This window comes from Pinus tabuliformis, chromosome 4_1, assembly GCF_031772625.1.
Source record: "Pinus tabuliformis cultivar Carrire ecotype Pingquan chromosome 4_1, CPIR1, whole genome shotgun sequence".
Lineage (NCBI taxonomy): Eukaryota > Viridiplantae > Streptophyta > Pinopsida > Pinales > Pinaceae > Pinus > Pinus tabuliformis.
The window spans coordinates 689,438,732-689,448,959 of NC_142303.1; positions in this window are offsets into that span (position 1 = coordinate 689,438,732).

A 10,228-nucleotide genomic window follows, 5' to 3' on the forward strand; every position below is an offset into this window, starting at 1 on the left:
GAGGAGCAAGGAGAGAGCAAGGAGCAAGGAGCAAAGATCAAGAGAGTGAGAGAGCAAGAGAAAGCAAGGAGCAAGGGGAGATTGAAGAGCTTGCAAGGGGAGATTAGATGCCAAAGAAGTAGGCTCTACAATATTGAATAGAGTGTCTCGAATTTTTTTTTTTTATTGTTTATTCCTAAATAAATAAATAAATTTTTATCTATTTCCCATTCCCATTCCCATTCCATTTTTTTAAATTTTGCAGATTCAAAACTTCAAATTTCAAACATCATGGTTATATTTATTGGCATTTTCTTCTTCTTGGTTCCTTTTTTGGTTATTATGGTGCTGGAGAGTAGAAAAAGGAGGGCTGAAATTGAAAATGAAGAAGGGGATGAAGAAGGGGGACATAGTGGATTTGATGAAAGCCCTGGTGAGGAGGAGCTAGAGGAAAGTGAACATGGGTTAGCTCAAAAAACTAAAAAAGACCAAACCCCATTGTGGAAATATGTCAACAGGCCTGAAGAAGGGAAAGGGGGTGGAACCACTAAATTTCATTGCCCCCATTGCAACAATAATTACACAGGTTCATACACCCATGCCAGAAAACACCTCTGCAGGAAAATGCCATGGGATGGAGATAAACAAATAGGAATCAAAAATTGTACAGGTGTGTCAGTAGTAGATAGAGACAAATACATAAGGGTAGAGGAGTAAACCCAATACAAATCTAAAAAATCAAAGGGTTTCTTTGAACCAAGCTCACAATCAGATGCACAAAAGACTCCTTCAGCATCCTCCTAAGGTAGTGGATATGGAGGCATAGGGTCACAAGGTTTAAGGCATAGAACCATATCAGATTTCCTTGATGAAGGGTGTAGGAATGATGTGGATTCAAAAGTTTATAGGTTTCTCTATGCATGTGGGATACCATTCAATGTTCTTCGCTCACCTTATTGGCACGGAATGGTTTCTGCCATAAATGATGCCCCTAAAGGATACAAGAGCCCTGGGTATGACAAGACAAGAATTGTTGGACTTGATCATGAAAAAGCAAAAATATCACATTCTTTGAATAGAATGACAAGTTCTTGGACTAACCATGGGGTGTCCATTGTATCTGATGGACAAATGTAAAAGGCAAGCCATTGATAAATTTTCTTGCTGTATTTGTTCTATTTGTTTTATATCCTTGGAGTCTCATTGTTGGGTATCTTTTCATTTTTTGAAGTGGGGGTATTCTCGTGTTTTTTTGGACATTGTGATAGTTATCCTCAGTGGGAAGAGTTTGATTGCATGTGTGTATTATTTTCTGCGTTTAAATGAGTGGAACATGGAATTACACTAAATCTAAGTGTTTGCAGTTTGTATTAGTGAGAGATAATGATTCATTAGAGGGCTTATTATCTGTGGGGTGGAGAAGGAAGGGGTTGGATGGGTGGCTCCAGAGCCCAAATGGGAGTTGCTACCTCAAATTGGCTCCGCTGTGAACACCATCCATCAAAATTGAAGGAGGGACTTTAATAGTTAGAAGAGGTCATATGTGAATAATGTTGTTTTTTCTAATTGGAGGTGATGGTAGTGGTAGTAGATTAGGTTGTAAATATGGGAAATAATCATGGACAACAACATCAATATGTTACTATAACAAAATTATAATAAAGAATTAAGTCCATGCTTTTTTGGGTTCTCATGGATCATAATGATAATAAAAATGAGGTTTTATTGGGTATTGATGATGTGGTGCTTCAACTTTGGTATATAAACAAGAAAATAAAGAAAAAATAGCATTGTCTAGCCTTCGAAGCAAGTCCTAGTTGCGTTAGTCCAACCAACCATATTCACATTGAGGTGGATACTTCCACTTTGTTGTAGTTTTTTTCATAAATGAGAATTTACAGGTTCTCTCTTTTTCTATTGCTCATAGAATGGTTAAGGTCAATGATAGTATATGTACAACTGCACAATCGTTACAGGCTACTCTTGTAGCCTTTTTCGACTCTCTATATTTAGTTGATGTCACTATATCATGCCTATGTCATGTTGCTAGTGTTTTGCACATGTTATTTTTTTGGACAAATGACTTTTTATTGGTGAGTGGGTTAGTTTCCCGTGTAGCAGGTTAGTTTCCCATGTGACAGACCCATGATAGGAAAAAGCTATAGATATATGTAAATTGCTATGATAATTGGAATTTAACTTAAAAATTAATATTAGATAAAGAATGCCCTACAAGAATAATTCACTTGGAAATCTTGTATTATGTAAAATTATGTGAGTGATGAAGTCTTTTGTTAAACTTATATACCTTCCCATACAAAACGAGACAATTATACTTAAGAATTATAATGACGATGATTGAAATCGACCTTGTATCACAAAAATATCAACTCATTCATTCTTTTAACATAAAAAATAATAAATAAAGTTACGATATTTATTTTTTTAAGTAAATAAAAAAATATATATATACCACTTTTTAATATTATATATGAATTATGAATTTTTTTATTTTTTTTTTTTGAAAAATATCTAAAAAGGTCACCCTCAATCATGTTTTCTAGAGAATCAATTAGCTTTTTGAAAATATATCAATTTTTCTAGAATTTTTTTTAATAATTTATAAGATATGTCATAAAGTTGGGAATAACTTTTTTGAAGAATAAAAATGTGAAATGTGTATATTATTGTTAACTTCTTTTGAAAATAGATCATTCTTTCTAGAAAATCAATTAACTTTCTTGAAAACATATTATAAAATATAAGATATGTTATAAAGTTGTGGAATAACTTTTTAATTTTGAATAATACATCAATATTTCTAGAATATCAATCAAATATAAGATATGTCATAATGATGCGATATTTGTATACTGTTTTTTTGATAAAGTACAATTAAATATATAAGATATTTCATAAAGATGTGGAATTTGTATATTGCTAATTTATAAAGTACTTTATAAGAAAATATTGAAGAAGATTAAAAATATATTAATGTACAAGAATGAATTATTTAATTACAAATATATAAAAAAATGTGATGATAAAATATATTAATGTATTGAATTTGATATTTGATATAAAGTTGAGAAAATATTATTTATAAAGGGTATATAAATTATTTGGTGTGGAATTTAATTTTAATTAAATTTTAAATTTATATTTTATGAGAAAAAAATTAAAAGTAAAAACTAATTATAGAATTACATTATTTAAAATATGTTTTATACAATTTTAATAATAACATTTTATATTTAAACAAATCATTTTTCCGTTAAATAAATTGAAATTAAAAACAACGTAATAGTTATTTTGATTATAAATAAAAAATATTTATAGAGACCGTTTGTGATTCATTGCAGTTAAAAGAGGGAAACTAGTTAAAAGAGGTTATGCAGTTTGGAAAGCAATCATGGCTTGCTTCAGATTTAACGGCTGAAATTTCCAGAATTAAATATCAGAAAATGATACAGTCAAAATTATATGTTTCTATTAGGTTGAATAACAAAAAGAAATAACTTCGGCCTGGAGTATGCCGTAAAACTGCTTCTGCTTGGCTAAGAGCTCGTCTTCCTCGGACGTAAGGAAACAGGTTAACGGCCCAAGACCCAGAGGCATCTGGCAGGAGTGAAAGCCTGCTCCCTTACGGACCACCAGCGGGTTATTACAGGTGGCGTGGTTTTCCTTGATAACAGTGATGAGTCAAACCGACATTCGCGGATAGCAGCCAGAGATGGCTGTCCTCACTGTTGGTTTGACACCTGAGTTTGATAGGTTTTGCCACCTTCGGGGAAAAAAAAAAAAAAAGAAAGAAAGAAATAACTAAGTGAAAAAAGTTATGCCACAAATATCACGTAATGCAAAAATATCAACATGGGTACAACGGTGAAATTCATGGACATCCTTTGAATCAAACAAGGGCTTTCGCTTGCATTCTTAGTAACAAAGTTTTACTTTGGATAGAGCATATAGTAAATCACTTAAAAAGCAAATTTCATCACATATATGCAAAATACATTGAGTTGGAATATTGTCGTTATAATATAAAAATTACATTTTAGTATGATAAAAATTCAAATTATATATATATATATATAATATAATTTTATATATTATTTAAAAATTAAATATTAAAAAATATTTTAATGATCTTAATTGTGAAGTTAATTAATTATAAATCAAGATATTATAAGATATTTTGTTTGAAAAAATATGTTATATCATTTTTTTAATGTAATTTTTTATTATTATTTATTTATTAGGTTGATGATATTGTTAATTATGTTGAGGAGTTTATACCTATGAGGTGTAGATGAATTGGTTTATGTGGGGTTTAGTCTCTACTTAGTTACATGTTCAAAACTTATGGGGAGGGGTTGAGGATGGGAGTCACTTTGGAGGAATTAAACTATCCCAGGGGGTGTTCAAGCTCAAGTGAGTTTCGCACAATCTTGGTGGCAACATCCCACTAGTGAGCAGATTATTCTTCCATCCAACATTGGGAACGGACTTGGCTTAGGCTCAATTTAGTTTGAAAAAGAAAAAGGTTGAAGAGTCTCTATAATTTAGATAAGCAACTAAAAATTATCAAGTAGTTTTCCTATAGCACAAGTATAACTATTAATAGCGACAAAATAAAAGTTATGATAATTAAATTCAAAAATATCGCTTACCATAATTTCATGTATGATAATAATAACTTGGAGGAGGTGACTTTAAACAAATATCTTTGAAATATTTTTACAAAAGTTTAATTGAGACTCTAGCATTAAAAAAAGCGATAAATTGAGGGTGGAAATCATATTATGGACATGAAAACAATTGCAAATTAGTTGACTCTTTGCTATGGGATAAGAAGAGTTTATTTTATGAAACTCTTGTCACTCATGTTTATTATGGTTCTGAAGCTTGGGGTCATAACATTTCTAGAGAATCTTTGAGAATGATATAGAAAATCTAAAATTGTTTTATAACTTATAATTTTAAAATTAAAGGAAATACACCATGTTTTGTCCTCCTCACAAAAGTAAGTCTTTCCCCCATTTAGAGCATAGCTTTCACTAGGTACCTAACATACACAAACATAATAGTTGTTGGTTAAAAGTTCATGTAATAAAAGTTAATAAAGGAAAAATAAGACCAAGGTCATGGGAGACGTACTCCAAGCTGAATGTTGAGAAAGATATCATAGTGGGCATTACTAGATGTGCTTATGGCTAAAGAAAATTAGCAAAGGCAATGACAAAGGTTTTGGAAAGACAAAATGGCATTTTTGGCACATTTATTTATGAAAATAAAGGAAATTAGGAGAAATGGAAGGTGAAAGGTCACATGTTGCATGCGAGGAGGGAATTGAAGGAAATAATGGAAAACGAAGAAAATGGAGGCCTCATTGATAAAAAGGATTCTAAAGATCAGTTGGAAAGCTTTTTCTCGGGCTTGGTCAGTGTAACCTTTTGTCAGTTCAGTTTTGGAGCTCTCTCATTATTCTCTCCATCTCACACTCTTTGACACTTAGTGTTTTCTTGGAGCTTTCTAGCTTTGGAGCAAGGAAGGGAAAAGAAAGCAAATGAAGGACAAGGAAAGGAAAGGAAAGGAAAGAAAAGAGCAACCAAGGAAGAGCAGGATCAAGCAAATTTAGCAAAAATACTTGCAGGTAACATATTGCATGTGTGATTTCCTAGCTGGTTTTGACATGCATGGCTTTGCATGTTGGTATATGGTTCTCTTGATGTCAATGACATCGTTTTTTCGGGTTTTTAGAGTGGTTTTAAACCTTGCATTGCCTTTTTATGGATAGTCATAGTGTGATGGGATTGTTTCTTGGTTTTGCAATTTGGAATTGCTACATGGTTTCAAAATATAGTTTGGACTTGGTCTCAGGACAATTTTCAAAGGCCTAGGAATCCCTTGACCAGATTTTGTGGATACACAATAAACCCTAAGGGTGGAATCTCGGTTTAGGGCCTAGTGATCTAGTGTGGATTGCGGTGTAGCCTGAGAGACAAGTGTCAGATGGTATAAATGCAATATTTACACCAACATTTAATTTGTCAATCCGGGAAAGTAAACTTAGAGGCGTGGCACAATATATGCCAGAATATGACCTTAGGGATCTATTAAATAAAAACAAAACTCTTGCAAGAAATTCAAAAGGAGTGTCATTCAAGAAAAATAAACAAGACTCTTTAAAGAAAAGTAAGCACACTCCAGGAATCTACTTCTGGCTCCTCTTCTGGGTTGAGATGACTCCTACAGTAAGTCTTCCTCAATTTTCCAGAGGACAAGGGAATGTAGGCCCCATTCAAAAGAAATCGATTCAAGAAATAAAGAATGCAAAACCTCTTAAAAATTACTCCTATGTTGTAAGCATGAAACTAGAAATCACACAACAACTTCATTCCAACTAATCTAAGGAAAGAATCAAGATAATAATGCACTGCTTCTCTTAAAGACAATTCAGTACTTTAGTTGTAAGAGAAATATGCAATAAGAACCAATATATAATTCATGTTTTTTACCCTGATCTTATTAAATACTTCCTTATAATATATGCAACATTTAATTATAATGGAGAATTATGGGAGCGTTTTGTCAACAAGATTCACAATCTTTCCTTACGTTGATCCTAGCATTTCTTGCAAAAGTGCAGGAATAAATGTTTTTCTGTAAAAGTGCAGGAATCATTCTCATATAGTATTCAAAGGCAATCATGAATACATGTTAGTTAAGTTAACCAAAATTCTTGCTCAGCAATTATTTCACCATTGCTTTCTAGAAATAAACTTTGTCATGCAGCAATGAGATCAGGGTAAATCTTTGTAAGAATAAATAAGAGACACAGTTAAAACATTCACTATTTACTTTAGTTCAACCTTTATGAAAATACATCCAAAAACATTGATATTAAACTTAAATAACCAGAGCAGTAAAATAAAGCTTGTGAAATGAAATTGAAAATTAAATGACTGACAAAAGAAAATGAGCTATGAAATGAAATTGTGAAATTATCTAAGATCACACTCACACCAAGCAAGTTAAAATGCAGCAAAATAAAGTTAAGAGGTTTGGGGCAACGAACTGGCTGGTGGGCCCAACCATCCAGCTCGTTGCCCTTGCAGTGATTAAGTCACAATCTTCATAACAGTATGGATAAACAAAATTACTCAGAAGTGATTGCCAAATAAACTCATTTCAGAGTAGAAACCAGAATTTAGAATTTAATGCCAAAGAAATTCATTTCAGAAGTCTTGTTACAAATTCATAAAACAATGTTGTGTTGGTTCTAGTGGTCCCCTCTATGGATCATACCACTACTGTGCAGATCCTCCCTTCCTGCACAACAAGAGTGATTCCCTCCTCCTGCAAACAAATATGATTTACATAATACAATCTACCATCTACAAAAACCAGCCTTCACACCTATGTGACTCCTTCCTTTTATAATGTTCTTTCATGATACTTTTGGATCTATTCCTTAGCAAACAACATGGGGATTGAATCCCAACTGATATTCATCAATATAATATCAGTATAACCATTTACCCATTGAAGGAATGAAGATATGGCACAAATTTCCCAAATCTGGTCGTTTTCTACAATTCTGGAAAAATCAGTTTTTTAACAAAATGCCTCCAATGAACACTACGTATCTCCTTAACCATTATAAATTTCGAAACACTGTTTGGAGGAAATATAGCTTGTTATATTTTCAATAATAACCTCTCTCATAATTTTCTAGTTCAAATCCATTGCCTCGGAAATCGTGCCTGAAAATGACTGTTTGAAATCTGAGATTCTAAAATTATGGAAAAATAGTTTATTTTTAGAACACTACCTCAAAGACCCTTATGTAACTTTTAGACCATTACGAATTTTAGAAATCAATTTGAGGCTTTTTCAATTTGCTAAACTGGGACCAAAACCCATGTTCCATAATTTCTCTATTCGCCTTTACCTGCACGGAAATCGAGGCGGAAGTTGGCATTCTAGAAACTGTTGTGAATTTGGGGTTGAGGCATTAATTATTGCCTAAACATAAATCCATATGACCTCGGTGTATCTTAGCTTATGTGGAATTGTTAAAACACCATTTTGAACAAAAACCTCTTTCATATTTCCCTACATATGTGTCAATGCATGAAAGCCCCAAATTAGTGCAGGCATGTTGGTGCAGGCAGAGCTGGTGTAGGCACAACTACTATAGGAACTCCTACTACAGGAATGTTAGCACCTGCCACAAAATAGCCTGAAATTAATGATATTTTCACATTAAATTAACAAAACAAGAAGAGTTCATAGATCAACAACTGTCAGCTCTAAATGTCTCTAAATGATAACTTAATAATGTGTAAAACAAATAATAATGATTATAGACACTTAGTACAGGCATAAAATTATTCAGGTAAATCATGAAAATTTGGAAAAAATGGAGGCTCAACACTCCCCCACGCTACCCTTCTTGCATGTCCTCATGCAAGCCAAAAAATAAGATTATAAAATCATGGAAGAAGGCAGGGGGAATGTTTAAAGATCATACTATGATTCCCAATAAAAGTGTTAGCAAAAATATTTACAAGGAAATATTAAAATATCATGGTATGTCATCATTTAAAGCATTCTTCAAGTCTACAACATTATTATTACTGTGCCAACTAAAACCATGTTACAGTCCTGATGAAGATATCAAGTGCAAAAAAGATAAAATTGCAATGTAACAGATCAAGTACAGGAAAGCAATGCTTTGTACCAAACATTATGGAAAAAGTGTACTGCACCTTTATGATAGACATCACATACATGTTGTCCTATTTCAAATGAATTCTTTGTTTGTCATATATTTCAGAGCTCTTATTTCTGTCCAGAGTCTTATTAACAATCATGATAAAAAATCAAATCTTTGTTGAAAAGGTGCAATTTCAAGAAAATTACCATAAGATTCCTGCACCTAATACAACAATCATGTACCTAGGTCACAAAGTGCTTATTTATAGGCAACCACAATCAATAGGCATTGTTATCCGTCAACACCTAGTGAGTAATCATCGTTGAGTAATTCATCACTCTAAATACGATAAAGAATTGGAGTTATGATAACAGAAAAGGGAAATAAAAATACAACAAAATGACACCTTCCTAGACCAATCAGAAAATTGAACACTCTAATTTTTTTGTCATCCAGATGCAAAAAAATGAATTTCTTCTAAATTTAGTACAAATAATTACCTTCACTAAGGGTACACATCACTAAAGATTCCTAATTTTTGAAAGATAGAACTCAAAGCATCATGATCAAATCATCTTAAAACCATTATCTAATGAATAAAATGATGAGTTTTAGGGAAAGAGAAAGATAACCGAGTAAGTCATAGTATGCAATTAACTTTAGTACCATAGACATGGCCGTGTTGCCCACAGGTGTCTATAACCTCAACAGGGATGTCTTTTAACCCAACGAAATGCTTGTGTCCCACTTACTAGATATAGATTCGAAGTTAGCTTATTTGAATTTTTTTTTTTAAATTAGGTGAAGGCCACTGTCCTAGCTTGGTAGCCAGCTGATGGCAGTGCCACCCAAAAGAAGTAACATGGATGAACAGGTCAGCTCGTGATGAGACCTCCTATTTTCCAGCTTTTCAGCTGAAAGCCATTACTCTGGCTTGGTGACCAGCACAGTAATGTCACATATGTTAGGTCCCGTGATCGTGGTAGGTCGGCTCATCATGAGACCTCCTATCCTCCCCTAAATCTTTTATATATTATGACTGTATTTAACTTCAAAGGTTACTTAATAAGTGGGGAGGCAGATCTACTCCTTAAGAGTACGGGATGTCGTGAAATGTTTTTAATGACTAATCATTACTAGCTAGTTCCTCTACCCTAAAGACTTATTAAAAATATCTCAGGTAATGACTGAAATATTCTTTAAGTTAATGATGCTAGTGTTCTCATGAATAACTACTATGACCTTTACAAGAGTGGTCCACCATAGGGGCTCTCCAATAGTACCTTCTAAGGAAAACTAAAAATATATATCTCAGATGACAATTTCATTAGAGTGGTTAATCATGGTTACTTTTGCAAAATCATAAAGTATTAGAGTGAATCATACTCAACAAGATTTGTCACAAATGTGCTTGTTAACAACCGATGTGGATCAAAAGCAGTTTCAGTGGCTATGCTTTGAAAGTCAAAACCCCAATTGCATTATTGTAACAGCTTTATTCATAGCATTTGTTTATTCTTCTAC